Source organism: Vidua chalybeata, chromosome 15, assembly GCF_026979565.1.
Source record: "Vidua chalybeata isolate OUT-0048 chromosome 15, bVidCha1 merged haplotype, whole genome shotgun sequence".
Lineage (NCBI taxonomy): Eukaryota > Metazoa > Chordata > Aves > Passeriformes > Viduidae > Vidua > Vidua chalybeata.
The window spans coordinates 13,723,147-13,741,502 of NC_071544.1; the positions used below are offsets into that span (position 1 = coordinate 13,723,147).

At 43.5% G+C, this 18,356-nt stretch overlaps 1 protein-coding gene across 1 annotated transcript in view; it reads left to right on the forward strand.

The window, feature by feature from the left end:
• SGCD (sarcoglycan delta) overlaps positions 1-18,356 on the forward strand; it is a 136,061-nt gene that overhangs the window by 97,438 nt on the left and 20,267 nt on the right. The window lies entirely within an intron of this gene.

Here is an 18,356-nt window from a genome sequence, read left to right on the forward strand (position 1 = left end):
TTCCTTAGAAAAAGAGAAAGAGAGAAACACTATAAATAAATAAATGAATGAACAGGAAGGACATTTTGTCCTTAAATCTTGGGCTGCCAACTCTCCTTTGCTGGAAAGTGCTGGGGAAGGAGCAATCCTGAGCCAGCTGAAGTTGAGCACAAGCACTGCTGATTTACTGCAGATGCAGGGGGCTGAGAGAGAGCACCTCTCATGGATTCCCTGCTCTGATACCAGGGATAGTTATGGCCCAGCTAGGTCACCAGGGAAGATGGAGAATCTGCCTTCCCTTGGGTCTGTCTCTACCTTTCAGTTTCCCCCAGGAAACCCTCTAATTGTTCCAGTTTCCCACTCTGGGGATCATCTGTCAGACAGCAGGAGCAGTGGAGGCGTGATTGAGTTTGTTATGAAAGTTTGTTCTCTTCCTCCAGGCAGTGATTTTAACCCTGCCTCGTGCTTTTCTCAGTTTGGGTCTGCTTCCTTTAAAAAAGGAGGAAATGTGGTCTTTGCTCACTGTGACGTGCAGCTGGCAGGGCAGCTCCAGGGCTTGGTGTGGGGAAAAGGAGACGTGAGGGCAGGGAGTGGTGGGGCAAGGCTCTCCATTTCCCTGGAAAAGCCAAGCAAAGCACCAGCAAATGGGTTTCTAGGTGACTTCCAGGTGACAAAGGCTTTCTGGCACAGCCTGTGTTTACTGACATTCTCATCTTAAAAAAAAAAAAAAAAAACAAAACTGCAAGATCATGGTTAAAATACCCAATAGCATCTCTAAAATTTACAATCAAAATTTAGAAAACTACGTTTTGAGTAGTGCAAAAGAGATGCAAGATTTAGCTCCAAGTTTGTGATTATTTAAGACTTTTCTAAAATGGGAAGGGGGGGGAAATCCAATTAAGTGTAGGGTGTTGTACTGGAGGGGAAAAATGTGAATTGAAAGAGCCTTAACCTGACTGACTATGCTTCTGTTCCAAAGCGAATTAAGCTAAATGAAATTGAAATGAATTAATGGCAGTATCCATGCAAGGGATTGATTCAGTATATTTGATCTGCTTTAAATTCATGTTCTTATTTCACTTGTTTTATGTGGAGAGCTGTTAGGTATCTGATTTCCTTTCGAATTAGTGGACTGGGTGAAAAAAATCCTTTAAAATCTGTTGTGGTTTTTGTTTTTTTTTTAAAGGAAAATTATTGAATAGCATTTACCTGGGGGAAAAAAAAAGTCCCAGAAAGTCCTAAAATACTTTGTGTGCTTCTGACAAGTTTATCTTGGCAAAAACAAATGTTTTTACAGCATCCTGAGGAGAAAAGAGCCAGTGGTGGCAGTGTGTAGGGAAAGCAAGGTTTTCCAAGAACAAATGCTCTACTGCTCCCCAGACCAAGATCCATCCATCTCTCTCTACATGTTGGATCACTGGCTGCTTCTTAGGTAAAACGGTGCCTTTTGGGGGCAGTACAGAGTTAATAGTGAAAATAATCTTACTCTGAGGGGAGATTTTTTTGGTTCCTTCCTATTTTGATAGCAGAGTGTGTGCATAAGGTGTCCTTTTTGCCTATTTACAAAGATGCTGCAGTGAAATGGGGCTGGACGAGATGGGCCCTGAGCTGCCACACATTGCTGGGAAAGCAGCAGTGAAATCACACACTCAGTAGTTGGCTTGCCTCTGAAAGACCTTTTTCTGCAATAAATAGTGCTTTCTTTCCTGCTTAGGCTGAACTTCTCAGGTGGAAAGTGCACATTCAGCTGCTGCAGGTGCCCCCAGGCACCACCAGCCTCCATCTTTATCCTAAACCAAGGATTATGATCCGTTGGTGACTTCTTCCTTTGCTCTTGTCAGTGCCCACTCCTGTTCTTCTGTTAGATTTCAAAATGAGGTGGCAGCGACTGTTGCTGTCACAAAGAGAGGAGACCAGCTGCTCCTGTCACACCTGGGAGTCATGTCCTCCTTGCCTTCCTCCTCTCCTGGACAGACAGACTGATTCCCTGGAGGGACAGACAGACTGATTCCCTGGCAGAACGGACAGGACGTGCCACTCATCTCCCCAAGGCCTTCAGTCACACCCGAGTGTTACCACAGCTGACGCTCTCCAGGTGACAGGACACTTGTTCTCACCAGACCTTCTGTCCCTTTGGCTGGTGAACGGTTTTCATAATTCAGCTATATTGCTAAATCAGCTGCTCTTTCAGGTGCTCATCATCCTGGTCATCCTCTTTGCTCACTTTTTAAAACACTTTTGCAGTGGTTTAGGAGAGAATCCCAGTGGGAATATCTGCACAGCCTTTTCCTGACATACCAAGCCCCTCTCAAGGCTCCAAGAATTGCTTTTGTGCTTGTTTGAGCCAGCACTGGACTTTGCTGCAGACAGACTCACACGCCCTAAAACATTCCTCCTCAGTGTCCACTGTGGTAGGAATGCCAAAGCTCATTAATGTCTTGTTTAATGCAGAGTGTAATTAACAGCTCTTGTTTCCTACTTAGGCTCTAGAATATTCTTTAATAGGGACCTAAAAACTAGAGGTGGTTGATACATTTTTTATTCACTTTTGTGAACTTCTTCATGTTTTTACATATTTAAGGTAATTGTAGACTCCTGAATGTATTTGTTGTTGTTCGTTGGGTTCTAAACTGGTCAAAAGCTGTAAAATGGAAAGCAAACAAATCCAAATTAATTTTAAATACTTGGGATGTTTAGCATTGCCATCTGGTATCGTCCCAAAATAGTTTAGGGGGAGGGCTTGGGAGATTTGTTTGGACATTGAAATATTTGTACTCATCTGCACTGACACTTTTTAAAGCAGGTTGGTGCCTTTGACATATGGTAATGTGATTGCTTATGTATAAAAGTTGAATTCAATATGACCTTTTCTCACTGGATTATTTGAGTAGCACCCAAGTAACTTGTCAAGAGGCTGCCTTGAGAACCTCTCCTTGACATTGGCAGGAATCACCTGCCTTTTTCTATTTACATTCCTCCCAGAAACAAACACATGCCAGAGATGCAAAGAGAAGTTGTCCATCAAACACCAGATCAGCACTCGGCAGAGGTGAGGGATAAAGGTTGGACTAGCCAGAATAAGGAAGAAGGAAATAGTTTGAGGGGAGGGGATTAAAAGGTGAAATACAAGATTAAAGTATCAGGAGGATGCTGTTAAAGTGCCAAGTGCTGGAGGCTGGGGACAGGGTGGGGTTGGAGCAGAGCTGCCTTAAGCACCAATGTCCAGGTCCTGCTGCAGCTTGGAAAACTGCTCTAGGGAATTTCTGTTCCCAGAGTTAAAAAAAGAGTCAGACAGCATGAAATTCACTCCATGAGGGGCAAGCACACACCTGGAATTCATCTGCAGATATTGTAGGTTGCAAATGCAGTAAATTGCTCATCCAAGGCCAGGAAGCCAGGGGATGGCTGTTTTTTCTATAATGCACAAATAGAGTTAAGGGAGAATTAATCCCTTGGGCTTAAAGGGGTAATTTTTGGCTAAAGTTAATTATGAAGCACTGAAAGCACGAAATGGCAGATGAAATGTGCTTGCTGCTTGATTTTATTAGTGCAATTCCACCTCACCACGTGGAGTACTGAACTATCCAAATAGTCCAAGTGAGACCTATTGTAACAAAAAACAATTTAAATACAGTGCTGAGCTAACGTAACAATACTCATTTTGAAAAACAGGAATTCTTACCAAATTAAGGTTTCTGTCAGCTGTGTTTCACAAGGCACCATAGATAAGTAGGAACAAAAATAATATTTCTGTCTAAGACCAATTACATTAATAATGATTAAGAGGAGAAAAATTAGAGGAAATGTGAAAAATGAATGGTATAAAAGAGGAAGTAATTGGTGAGAAATGAAAGTCATTTATAGAGAGTAATATATGATACTGAAACACTGTTTAGTTCACAGTGAACACTTGTGGATTCCTGTGAGGTGTCAGCAAGGGGAGATGACCACTGTACCCTTGTACAGTGCTGGTGCTATTTTCTGATTGTTTTACCAGCAGGGATGCAATTTATTTCTCAGTTATACCAGTGCAGTCCCAATAATGTTGATAGTCCTACCAGCTTAAAAGACAACAGATTTTCCTTGGGATGAGCTTTGCCTTCACACTGTAACAAATACAACTATTTTCAGTTACTTTCAGACAGGTTGAGTGTACACAACCATCTCCACTAAAGCCAACACAAACCTGTTGATATACAGCTAAAAGGAGGCAGCAGGTTCCTGGTTTCCAAACTTCAGGCTAATCTCAGTGCCCTTGGTTGAGTTGCTTTTGAATCCTCATCACCTCATTTTCTGATTGAGGACACCACATCTGATCTAACAATTTTCCCATGGCAGCTGAGGCTTCCTGAAACTCTTGCTGTTGGAGAGACTTTCCCAGGGCAGAATTCACACTGATCTTGCAGCCACTTTGCTTTAGTATTGTGTCCTGTTGACATCCCTTCAAATCTGCTTCCTGTTTGTCTCTTACAAAAGACAAGCCACAGCCCTCCCAAGCCAAAGGCAGCCTTTCCACAGCTTCTTGTGTGCATTAAGGTATATTTTTACCATTGGATATAAGGACTGGTGTTCAGGAAGCAGTTGATTGCTGGGGCTTTCCATCTGTCAAAGTATTTCTCTTTCAAAGAAAAGGAGAGGGGGTTGTTGTTCCTTTTCCTTACTCCAACAAACCTTCTCTTAATGGTCTTCCTCTCTTTCACACCCAGCATCAGGAAGGGTGGATTCAGCTCTTGGTGTCCTTTCCTTCCGTTTTTCAGTGGGTGAAGCCTCAGTGTGGATGAGCTGCTCAGGAGGTAAATGCAGAGGTGTTAGTGGGTCTGTGCTGATTTATCCCAGCTGGGTAAGTCATGGCTCTGCCCTGTTCCCTTATCCCAGCTGGATAAATCATGGCTCTGCCCTGTCCCCTGTGCTGCTGGCACATGTGGCTGCAGGAGCCAGCACATTCCATCAGAGCTTGGTGGCCCTTCAAGTTCTCACTGAACTCAAGGAGTGAGAATGGGGAAGGAAAGGGCAGATTTCTAAAGGAAATTGCTGCCAATTGGGATAGAGAGCAGTGGGAATATCCCTCTTGTTTGCTGATTGATGCACCAAAAGATGTGGGAAGTTACTCAGGATTCATCTTCTTCTGCACATAACTAAGCAGCACAATGGCAGCTCTAGCAGTGGCTCCAGACAGAGACCAGTTTAACTTTTCCTGGGCCCTGAGTAAACCCCAACAGCTGAGTTCATTATTCTCTCTCTGCATTTATTCTGTAGGGGTTTCCTAATGCAAACAAAGTCTTTTCCTGAGAGATATTAATCGTCAGTCCTGGCTGTTATCTCAGATTGAATACTTTTGCTGTGTACAAGATCTATATCCTGCCTAGCTGCCTTGTGCCCAGGTTTGTCATTAGCTTTCAACAGCAGAATGTCACTTGCTCCATAATCAGAGCATCCATCTGACCTTCGAGTGCTGCTCACAGAGGTGTGTGAGCCAGAAATCCTCTGGGACTTGAGAGAAACCCCATCCATGTGACAATCTGAACAGTAAGACATGCAGATGTATCCATTTGAATAACAAAAAAGTGAGCTTGTTTGGCTTTTTTTAACTCTCTGTGCAGTACACTGCTAACCTTGAGTAGAAAATAGATGCTAATAAATGCGAGGTCTTAAAAATGTGAATTATTGCCATTTCACACTCCACGGCAGACTCACACTGGTGAAATGGCTTAATACTTAATTACAATGCTTGTCCTTCTTTCAAGTGCAGATGACATTCGTCAGATAGATTTTGCAATGACATCTGTGGAAATAAGTTGTGAAACTAATTAGTTATTCATATAATACAGAATATTGACTCCACACTGATTAAGAGGATGTGGTGACACATCTAACATGATGTATCTGTCGAGTAGGTTAGTCTGAGGTGGTATTTTTGGAAGGTCTTACAGAAAATTATGGAAGTACCATTTGGCCTCTGGAATGCAGATGTTTATAGGAAATGTTGCCTTTCATTTACATTTTGATAATGGTTTGGGAGGATTGCCATGCTCTGGGGTGACACTGTGCCCTGGCAGCAGTACCTGGGCTCCAGGCTCTAAGGGCCATTTCTGGGGTGCCAACTATAAAAAAGTCTGCAGCCATAAGTGCTCTAAAAGCAATCATTAGACAACTACCCAGAGAGATGGGCAAGGAAACTGTTGGGTTGTTTTTTTTTTTTCAGTGCAAATTGGGCAATGTTTTCCTTGCAGCAGGGCCTGGCTGGAGCTGCTGTTCCTTAGGGCAGTCAGGAGATGCTGCAGCAGGAATCAGTTGGTGCTGCTGCTCGAGGATCCAGCATTTGTCATGCTCTGTGAAAGGCCCAAAAACTATTCTTTTATCATAACATTTGTACTTGAGATAGAGCTATTTGTACTGAGGGTATTGAGCATGAAATACAGAATAAATAGAAAGTTGGCAAGGAAAGCACCTTACCCACCTATCACTGTGATCCCAATCCTTTGCAAATACTGTGATATTTAGGATGTAATCATATTCAAAATGACTGAATAGCTTAGAAGAGAAGGAGATTTTCCTTTGAACACTGTTCTTATCTTAAAGAAATGAGAGGAATGTAATCCACTGAGCACCATGTTTGCTTTTGGGTAGAAAAATACATGGTTTTCTTTAATATTTCTCTCTATCCCTTCATACGTCTCTCCAGCTGTGCATCACATATTTCTAAAACCCCAAGTGAAGAGCAAAGCAGACGAAATAAAAATCTTTGCCTTATTCAACAGTCAGTACCTGCTTTTAAGAAGGAATATCTCCCTGCTAAGGCTTCACCTGTGAGCCCAGGAGCTGTCTGGCAGGCAAAGCTCCCTGCTCCCACTGTGCTGAGCCCAGCACAGGAACCAGCTGGGATTTCACCTGCTGAACTGCAGCACTCCACAACCAGCTTCTTGAAAATGAGGCATTTAACACAGACTTCTCATTAACCTGGTACAAAATAGGGAAGGACAGTTCAGACTCTTCACTGCCCAAGTGAGGAGTTCCTCGGGGTTTTGTCTCCTACTGCCCTTTGCTGGTGCCAGAGGGTTTGGCTGGGCCACAGCAATAATGTTTATTAGTTTGAGTGAGGCACTTGGAGCTACAGAAGTCCCCCATGAATAAAAAGGATGTTTTTACAAATACACTAATTGTACTTTAGGCAGTAGTCAGGAATCAATAGCTGCTGCATAACCTTATTAAAGAGAGGGGAAATATGTGTCCACAACTACAGTGGGATCTTTCCTTTTGAAAGCAGTATTTTGTATATACTTATTAAGAGAAATGACAAATGTTCACCGTGCCTACAGAATCTTTATTCTGAATTTGTTTCATGTGGAATAGAGTTGCTTTCTTTAGGCCAAACAGGAGTAGCTCTGTCCTTTCATCATTAATTGATTTTGTCTTTTTCATGTGTGGTGACTGCCACTGCTCTGCTTCTTTTATGTATTCTACAGTATGGATTTATCCCCTGGGTTATTGGGGCACCTCTGCCTGTTTTGTATTGTAATAATTTCTGGCCAAATAGCATTGCTGAGTTCACACTGAAGGAATGTCACTGCCAGCTCTGGAGTGCTGTTTGGAGCCAGCATGTGGCTCATGAGAATCCCTTCCTACAAAAGACCAGCAGCTAAACCTGGCCATTCTTTGCAGAGCCCTGCACAGTCCATGGTTGCTCCCCTGGTCTCTACTTCATCTAGAATGATAAGAATACATTATCAGAGTGTGAGCATCAGCTGTGGGCTGCCCTGCCCTTCCTGGGCTCAGCAGTGTTGCGTGGGGGAGGTCGGTGATCCATCTTGCACCTTGTGTCCTGTGAAGGGAGGAAATGGAAATGCAGAAGCTCCTTTGTGCTGGCAGGTGGATTCTCTTTCTCATCTCCAGTTTAGGAAAGCTGAGAGCCCACGGATTTCACAGCCTCACGTCCAGCTTCTGCTGACAACTCTGAAGCTGGCAGTCCCTGCTCTGCTTCCCAGCTGGTGTTGGAGAGACTCACTGTAAAACAAGGAGCATTTTTGGGTCCATACTTGTGAAAGCACCATGTTAAAGGTGGAGAACTGGTTTGAAAGGCAAAGTGGCAGCCACCATTTCACCTGTCCCAGAGCTATAAATGCACACCCCAATACACACACACAGCCTTGCTAGCAAGGAAAATAATGCCCTATTTCACTTCAGCTGCACAAGAACATCCTTGCATAGAAGAAACCTTAAAAAAAAAAACTTAAAAGCTTTTCCTTCACATGATGCTGTGTGGCTGCGGGGCCATGTGGGAGATGAGGAAGCAGAAATGGGATTGCACCCCAGTAATAGTCCAAAAGCAGATGAGTGGCCTCAGGAAAGCCTGAAAAACACAGAAATACTGTGAAGTTCTCCAGAGAGGAGGAGCAAAAACCCCAGGGTGGGAGCAGTAGGTGCAGAAGGAGAGGAACTTTGCCCCAGCTTAGGCAAACAGGGATGGGTGTTGGGATCTTGGGACCCTCCTGGCAATTCTTGCTCCAGCTGAAACTCAGCTGCAATTCTGTGTTCTCTGCTGAGTTGACCTCAGTTCATGAGTTATCTCCTGCCTTTTGCAAAACAAAAAGAAAAACACATTCTCTGCCTTCTTGCCTGGTTTCATGTCATTAAGGAAGGCTGGCTGAGGACATGTTATAAAGTGGCACAAGGGAATCAAGCAGGAAAGTAAACTGAAAAACCCCAAACTTGGGCCATCAAGGATCATAAAAGACGTTGTAAAGCAGAGAGGAAATGGTCTCCTGGTGAGCTGGAGAACAGCTGATAGGGCTGGATAATGAGGGGATGTGCTGCTCTAAGGAGATGTTCCCTGCCAGTGAACTCAGAGAAAATCTGCTTATATTTGATATAATAAGGGCAAAAAGCAAGACACAGAGTTTACACTGCTAGTGCTGAAGTGTGCGGCAGTGATAAAAATATGTCATGTCCTGTCCACTTTCTTAAGTATTAGCATTTTAAAAGACAGAGCAAGAAGTAAAGTAAAATGTCAATTTAGGGTTTTTTTATTAAGGATTTGCTGTCTTAACTTTAATGAAGGAGTAATAAATATAAATGGATATTAATGGAAGGTTATTAAAGCTGTCTATTTTGATAGAAAATATGCAGTATCTTCTCCTGCAGTGCCAGAGGTTAAAGAATATTATTGCTTCCTAAGGCTTCTGAAATTAAATTCTCTCTTATAGGACCCAAAAGGTATGATTGAAAATGTGTGCATGTGTAATGGTTTGTAATAAATTCATATTGCAATAAAAATCTCTTTAGAAAAACAGGATATCTTACAAGAATCACCTGAGGAGCTCTGTCTAAAGAGGGAAGCTTTTTTATAAACCCTTTTGGAAATTCAAATGCTGCCATAAGGATCACCCAGACAGCACACAGGAACTTGTGGAAAGGTTCTGAGCTTTCAGCCAAAGGTTGAAACCCAGAGTGCCCCGGGATAAAACCTGACTTTAACAGGCTCTTTTCTGGTTTATACACTTCTAATTAATTACAAATGACATTTCTGACAGAGCCTCTTAGGGTACAAAAATGAAGTCCTTCATAACTGCTGTTTGCTTCTTTCTAAAGCCTCCAGACCTCCAAATACCAGATAATCAATTCTTGTTCCCCTGGAGCAGAAGGATCTGTGCTCGAAGCACAGTGGAAAAAGCCATTCCCAGTGGTACAGAGCCAGGAGATTTGGGCAATTCATCTCTGCTCCTCTCCAAATCCAAATCCATGGGTGCAAATCCTACTGCAGTCTCTGGATTAATTCACTAAAGCTTTTTGAACTGCAGAAACTTTGGCAGTGTGGGGTAACCATTATGGTGTCGGTGTTACTAATTATAGGCTGAATTCTGCAGGCAGAGCCTTGCCTTTATTCAAACAAGAGCTCCCATGAAGTCACAAGGTAATGTTGGCCCTACACAGCACGTTGTGCCCCTTGGTCAATTCTGTATAATTTGCCTCAGTATAAATAGATATTAATGGAAGGTTATTAAAGCTGTTCATTTTGATAGGAAATATGCAGTACTTTCTCCTGCAATGCCAGAGGTTAAAGATTATTATTGCTTCCTAAGGTTTCTGAAATTAAATTCTCTCTCTAACGACTCAAAAGGTGTGATTGAAAATGTGTGCTTGCAGTCACACTGTGTGTAACCACACTGCATGTGTTCCTGCAGGAACTGCACATCTGGAAACAGCCCAGGTCCTGAATTCATCCCTGGGACCTGGAAACTGCTTTAGCCTGGGCCTTGGCCCATCTGTGCCCTGCATACTTCCATAAATGCTCAGTTTTATCTGTATGGGATCAAACTGATTCTTTCAAGAAGAGAATATTTGGTTGTTTACTTAGGCTCAGTTCCTCATCTCCACCACTGCTTAATCCTTTACAAAAAATCCCAACACAGTCTTACTGAAAAAATCAAGGGCAACACTGCTAAAGAGATGGAAAATGGAACACTAAATCTCTCCTAGTTACTTTCTTGTTCTTCCCTGCTTAGCATGTGACAAATTTTCTATAAAAGCCACTAAATATGTTGATTTTATGGGTTCTCAGTTGAGCAGTAGGGCACCATTTAATCTCTCCATCCCTTGGCATTGTGCTGAACACTGAGAGAGGAGCAAGCCATGAATTTGTCAGAAGGTTTTTGCAGAGCTCTGAGGTGCATGGCATTCAAACAACATCACACCAGGAGTCTAAATCTATGAGTCTAGAGGTTAGTTACAGATAGAAAGAATAAATCAAGCAATAAAAAAAGGATGCTGTCTTTTAAATGAAGACACTTCAGAGTTCATCATAAACCTCTGACATACATTCAGTCACTCTGCTTGCTGTCATAGACTGAAATATATTTGAAGGTGCCTGCATATTTTATGCTGTAACCTCTGATAAACACATGCACATTTTCAATGATGTTGCATCATACCTTGTGAGCTGATGTGACTTGAAAGGAGAATCACTGCCAGGGAAATGGGAGCTCTGCAGGCAGAGGTGCTCAGAGACACATGAAAGGTGTTCCTGTGACTCACACAGTCTGTCAAAATGTCCATGCAATACCAAAGAGAGTGTTGGTTTCATTGCCATCTCTTGGAGGAAGCTCTCCTCCAGCTGGATGCCAGTTCCCAGTTTCCCAGTGCAGCAAAGCACTGGGAATTCCCTCAGTGGCTGGCCAGGCTGTGGGAGGTTCCAGCACTGGCCAACCTGCCAGTGGGACTATCCTACAATAAACAATTCTACAGCAAAATAATTGCTGGCTTTGGTTTGAATTTCCAGGGGGAAAAAAACAAAGCTCAATGTAAACAAAAGCAACATCTGGCTGCACTTTCAAAGCAATGAAAAGCAAAATCAGCCTTCAAAAGCCAGACTGAAATTCCAGCAGGGCCACTCTAATGGTTCTCTTGCTTCTCAGATGGAGATTATGGCTCTCCTGCAAGACTTATGCAGGTCCAATACTTAAAACTGACCATCCCTTAATTTTTTAGTGTCTGTCAGGAATTAATGGTGTGGCATTGATTTATGGAGCTATCCAGGCCACTTCTGCAGAGTTCCCTTCTTTTCAGAGATAAGTATTCTGGGAAGCTGCTGGTGTGTTTGCTATCCATCAGGACCCATCAGCCACTCTCCATATGGTTTGCTGCAGTCAGAAAAATGCAAAATTCTTCTTAAAAGTGTCATTTTCTACTGTTTCAGAAGTGCAGTTTCTGAGAGATGGATTAAGAGTAAAGCAGAAAATGCAATAATTATTATTAATCTGTATTTCAAAAAGTAACGGAAGACATTTGAGCACCTGAGCGATTAATATTTTTAATCCTTGATTTTTCCAAGTAGGATTGTCCATACTGTATAAATTATCAAGGGGTTACAAGCTGGTAATTTTTAAAAAAGAATTGGACATTTCTGGCATATTCTACAAACTAGAAAAAGAAAAATAGAGCAACCAAATGCAGGAAAAATAAAATAGCTGATGCTTTAAGTGCTTGTGGTCAGTATAAGAATGTGCAGAGTTTGCAAATCTGACTCAGCTACTTGAAAAATGATGGGATCTACTTTCAGTGAAAGGCTGAGGCATGGAGAAGAGACTTGGATGATCAATTATCCCGTGAGAATAGTGCAGTGTCTCCCTGTGGCATGCACCAAACTTCTCGTTAAAAAAACCATGTAATCTTGGCTTCAAAACATGTCAGCATTGCCCTGCTTTTTTAACAGATCTATGCAAATATGTCAAAGTGCTGTATGTAGTAAGGGAGAAGTGATGCCTTGGACTTGTTGCTTTATGGGCTTATCTGTCTTCTGTTGGCATTAAAGTTGACACGATGCCAAACTCAGAAGAGTTTAAATATGTAAATTGGAGAGTTTGGAGAGTGTACAAGGTGTATGGATGGGTAGAGTTGGTGTTGCTTCCCTTCTGAGTAATTACTGATTTATCTTGGTTGACAGAAGATGTATTTTCAATTCCAAACCTGAATATACTCACAGCGAGGGTGAAGCTGTTGTATTTGTGAGGGTTATAACTTTGAGGGAGGGATCTGTTGGTGATGCTGGATTTGCCCCTGTGTGATTTCCCTTCTGCTGTGCTGTGTGGGGCCCTGGGGAGTTGAGGGAGCTGTGAGGATGGACAGGCAGTGCCCTCAGCCAATATAAACATCCCTCAGCTGCTTTTATACATCCTCAGGCCACCAGCACATGCCTGTGTTTTTCCTGAAACTCTACCATTCCTTATATTGCAATAGGAGAGTTTAGAGCTGTTTGAGTTCTTTTTGTGTATTCACAGCCCAGTGAAAGCAAGAGCTGGCTGCTGCAGGGCAGTCTGCATTCCTCTCCCTGAATCCATGTGGAGTGGGATGCCAGAGGTGCCCCATTTCCACACCAAACTCCCTGACTGTAGCAGCAATGACATGAGATCGTGATCAGGGAGGCCACCACCAGCAACAGGGAAAACAGACCAGACAAGTCCCTTTTGTTGAGCAGGAAAGTCCATTTTATTTCTGCCCCCACTCCCCACCCCGTGTCAGGGGGAGCAGGGGGGCAGAGGCCCAGGAGTCCGAGCAAAGCCCAGAGAGCCCAGAGCAGACCCAGGGCCCTGGGGTTTTATCAGGTGTCCCATGGGAGGAGTCTTAAGATCAGATTACAGCCTCCTGAGAATGGGAAGGCTCCACAATTCCTCCATTTATAAATTGGTTAAAACAAGGGGATTCTTGGGAATATGACTTAATGGCTTACAAAACTAAAATGAACATTATTAAGCTGAATTAACAGTAACAGAAAAGCATTTGAGACTTAATTACAGAGAATAAAGTAACAGAAGTGATGATACTGAATTAAATGAGTTAATTCAGTGGGTTAGTGGGTTAATAGTTCATTCTCCTTTGGCTTTTGATCTTGTCACCAGAAGGGGTGCTGGTTTTGGTCTGCTCTTTCACGAGGGGCACAGTCCTTAGTGTTTGAGCTCGGCGTTAGTGCTGGTGTTGTCGGTGTTTCTCTGCTGGATTCTGATGATGATGACTGTGAAGCAAGGAAGGGTGACAGCAGCAGTGGGACAGCTTGCAGCACGTGGCAGGGCTCTGCCCTTTCCGAGGCTGGCGCCCAGCGTGCGGCACGAACCCCCGAGCCTGGGGCTGAGTCCCATCCTCCACCGACTGAGCCTCCTCAGAACGGGAAGGCTCCACACCTGACAGCCCCGAGTGCACAATGCAGAAGGGTACAGAAAGAACCACGCTGGCTTTGGCACTGAGCAGGGACAATCCTGCTACCCTGCTGCTTCGGATGGTTTAGCCTCTCATGTGTCTTGTTCCAGGTGGAAGCATTCCCCATGGATCAGCCGTGCCTGCTGTGAGCGCTGCTGTGCTCAGGCTGCTGTTGGCTCCTCAGCAGTCAGTGCTCTCTGCACAAGCCTGACAGGCCCCACTGGTAGCTCTGACATCTCCAGCAGCACAAGGAACTGGTGAAATTGCCTCAGAAGAGCTCACGGTCTCATTTGCCAAGCCTAGTGCCTAAAGTGCAGCCTAGTTCACTCTCTCAGTGGAAAGCAAATAGAAAAATAATTTTCACAGTGCCCAGCAATGTTTATCTTCCAGGCTGGCTGGCCTGCAGTGACATTAGTGTCCCCAGAGCCTCTGAACTTAATGATTTCCAGTTGCTGCTTGCCTGCTTGAAGTGATCCTAGTCCAGCCTCCACTGTGTTCCTCCTGCCAGTCACTATGGGAACAGCAATCAAAGCTCATATTTATGGCTCTGTAGATGTCCAAGGTCATGGAGCACAGGTCTGGTGGGAGCAATTAAAACAGACCTGTCCAGTTACATCTCTTTAAGCTCTCCCCACATTACACCTCTAACTAGAGCAGTAAAGTTAAAGCAGCATGACTGTCAGGATGTGGCTGCTTTTTAGAAGATATCCTTTACAGAGATAAAGACACTTGGGATGATGTGGAAGCGTGCTAGGAGTGAAGTCAGTATTGGTGGGTAAAACCTTTCCCAGGTTTCATTTCACACCCATCTGTGGGGCAGAGCTGTGCCCAGCAGTCCTGGCAGGTGTTCAGAAAACTCACAGAATTCACAGAATTCACATAGAATCCCAGGTTGGAAAAGTCCAACCCTGCCCCAACATCTCAACTAAACTCTGGCACCCAGTGCAACATCCAGTCTCTTTTTAAACACATCCAGGGATGGTGACTCCACCACCTCCCCAGGCAGGCCATTCCAGAACTTTATCACTCTTTCTGTACAAATAATTTTCCTAATATCCAAAACATATTTCCCTTGATGCAGCTTGAGTTCCCACTGGAGCAGGTCAGCTCTCTGCAGCTCATCCACCACAGGAGCAGCTGGGCTGGAGTGGTTTGAATAAACCCTTTTGGAGAGGCAGAGGATGTTTGCTCTGGGGGTTTTGTGGTTTCAGTGGTTTCACCCTGGGTACTCTGTTACTGTCATCACCTATAAACTAAAAATGGCAAATGTGTATTTTTAGGGTAACAGCAAATGTTGTTTACTCCTGGTGACTTGCTCTATGGCAGAATACAGGGGGGAAAAAAGGACTGCAGGAATAACTGCAGTAAGGTGGAGGGAAGAGCTGCAGTGAACTTAATGTCTGAGGGAGAGATAAGTAATTATTTGGGAATTATTATTTGGGAATTATTTGGGAATTTCCAGGTTTTGTAAGAGGCAGCTGTTTCTCTCCCAGTTCCTGTTTCCTTCAGCCAGGGTCACTTTCTGTTGAGGGACCTGTGTGATGGGACTCATGAACCATTTCCTGTGGTTCTTTTGGGTTTATTAGAACAAATGTTCTTATTTCCTTGGGACCAGCAAGTGAGGACTGGATTCCCTGTTCTGGAGCTGGGGATAACCACTCCTGGCTGCTGGGCCATGGGGGTGGAATGCTGTCACCAGGGGGGCGACAGGCCAGCCCTGGCATGGAGCCCTTGCAGACCTGGAGGGTTGGCAGCTCTAAAAAGATAGAAATGAAGACATTTCTCACAGCCTTTGCCTCAAAGAACAGGAACACCCCAGCATTTTAAGGAGCTGGGAAGGCTCCAAATCCTGCCCTGCCTGGCTGGGTGGCTTTGGTTACTGACACAGAGGAAGACCACAGCAGTAATTTTCATTGGGAAGGTTTTAGAAGTGATGGCCACCCATAAAAAATTATCCACATTCCAGTTGCACTGGAGGAATCTAAACAGAGTTAAGTTCTTGCCTGTTTTATTTTTCCTCCTGTTACCTACCAAGCAGACAATCAATAGTGTTAATGTGACTGCTGAGAGGTGCCATGAGGGTGCAGCCAATTCAGAAAAAGCAAGGCATTCCAGGAAAAAAAATTATACCTTGCAGCTTTGATCGTTCTTGGTTTCTAAGATCATAAAAACCACCCACAATTCATATTTTTCTCTTGAAGTGTTTCTTCATCATCATCATCATCATCATTATTATTATTATTATTATTATTATTATTATTATTATTATTATTACTATGATGTTAGGCAAGTGAGAATTAAGGTTGATTTTAAGGTCCAATTTCCTTTCTCTTGTTGTGTTCCCAAGGTAACTCTGTTGAGTTCTTTTAAGAGCAGTGGGGTGAGATCTGTGCACGTGGGGGCATTCCCACCTCACAAGTCCATTTGGTGAAGTTCCTTGTGGAGGTGATGGCTCAGGACTGTGCTTTGCAGCAGAGGGGGCATTCTGTGAGGAAGTTTTCCAATGAGTTGGCTTTGATACTAGGAAAAATCAGCAGCAAAGACTTGTCTGTTTCAATTTGCTGTGTTGGGGAGAATTTTTCCTCCTAGGCTGTGCTGGGCCATCCCCACCAGGCTACAGGGAACCCAGGGACCACTGGATGTGGTCACAAAGGCACTTAATCTTAGGGCTGGAAATTGAATCCCAGTGCTTCAGCCACAAAGCCAGTTCTCCTACCTGGCTGCCTTTTTAAAATCAAAATAAAATAGTGCAAAATGAATTGAAAATCACAGTCAAAAACCTGTTCTAGGAAGGGGTTATGCCACTGAGTGGTACAGCAGCTTTTCTGACATCAGTTCTTTTTTGGTTTTCAATCTATTTCACTTCACCTCCATTTGACATCTTCCATTCGCAACTGGAATTGTCTTTGTTACCTGCTAAAGAGACATCCAGGGGAGGTTATTACAGTCAAAAGGCAGACTTGGCCAAGGAAAGATGGAAGGAACCTTGCAAGAGTCAAGAAATGTTGAACATAATCTCATTTTGCTGTGGTTGGCCCAAGGAGAAGAGCTTTCAGTGCTTTAAAATGAACAAGGTGAAGAACTTGCACTGTGGATGCCAGCAGCAGCACATGGAACATACCAAACAGCAAAAGGAGAGGCAAAGCAAGGAAGCAGAGCTTCTTGAGACACACACCTGTGAGCAGCAGGGTTTCACAGCTCCCAGTTCCCACCAGGTGAAGCAGGACAGGGCTGTCCCTCCCCCAGCAAGAGGTGGGTTCGTGCCAATAGGGCCAGCCCCCAGCAAAGGGTGAATCGCCACCACCAGGCTCAATAGGCTCTCTTGCACTTCAGAAAAATATCATCTGGCACTTCTGTCTTGAGGGATTGCCAAGCCTTACCTCTGAATGCATGTTTTACTCAGGAGTGCAAAAGATAAAAAGATAAAGAGAAAACAGTTTTGGTTTTAGCTGAAGATAAATTGATGCTAAGAATTTGCAAAACATTCTCTTCCCTAAATTAAAGTGTCCCTTTGGAAGACATGTGTGTACTCTCATTTTCAGCAAGTGGGGCTTTTTTTTTCCTGATCTCTCTATCTCTCTGCTCCTTTCCTCCCTCCACCCTCCCACACAATTCCTTTATTTTCTTCTCTACACAACGTCCCAACCTATTTTGTTTTGCATATTTGAAAGCAAGAAATTAGTTGGAAATCTCAAAGAGCTGTAAGATTTTCTGTTCTACACTATCAAAGAGCTTTGAGCCTGACTTGTTCAAATACTCCTTATCCCTCCCATTGCCCTTCCAAACTCCTCTGTGCCAAAAAGGTCACAAGAAGGAGCCCTGGCCCTCCCTTAAAGTCTCTGTCCATGGAGGCCTTGCCCATTCTTTGGCTTTATTTTAGTGCTCCTCCCAAATCAAGGCTGTGAATAAGTGATCTGAAAGGGGGAAAAATCTTCCCAACTCTGAGCAGGAGCCCAGCACTTTGGAGAAGAGGATGGTGCAGTACTGTTGCATGATAATGGGCTGGATTTGACGAGTCTGCATCATTTCTGTGCCCTTGCACATGCAGACGTGGAGCCACATTGCTGGTGTAACTTGTGACTGTGAAAGAGGCCACAGCCTTGGCATATGCCTCCCTTTACTTTTACAATTTATGCACTTCTCCAATTTTTTAAGTATACTGGGAAAAGAAAATGGTACATCTTCTGCATAAAAATGAAAAGTAACTGAAAACCTGTTATATGCTCTATATAGCTCTGATCAGAGGGGAAAAGATGACTGCAGATTTGTGGTTGACAGCCTTCAGAAAAGGTTCAACAGAGTGTGAAAATTGACATTTAGCAAATAGCAATTCAGTCTTCGTTTTTAGTGGCTCTGCTTGAAATAAATGGCAAGGTTTTAAACAAAATGTTTTGTTATATTGGATGTTGCTTGTCTCATTACTGCAGTTAATTAAAAGGGGGGACAATAAGTCAAAGCCAGAGTCAATAAGTTTGTTAATAAAGATTTAATTTGGTGGAATCATTATAAATTGACTGTACAATGAATATCCATTCATGCCATGGGAATGTGAGTGTCTGAAGGTCCATGAATGGGTTACCCATCAGGTTGTAGCCAATTTGTCATGCTAAATAAGCTCTTCAAATCCACTTAGGCAAGTGTGTACATGTTTCCAAAGGGTATCACCAATGAGTAGATGATGCACAAAGACACAC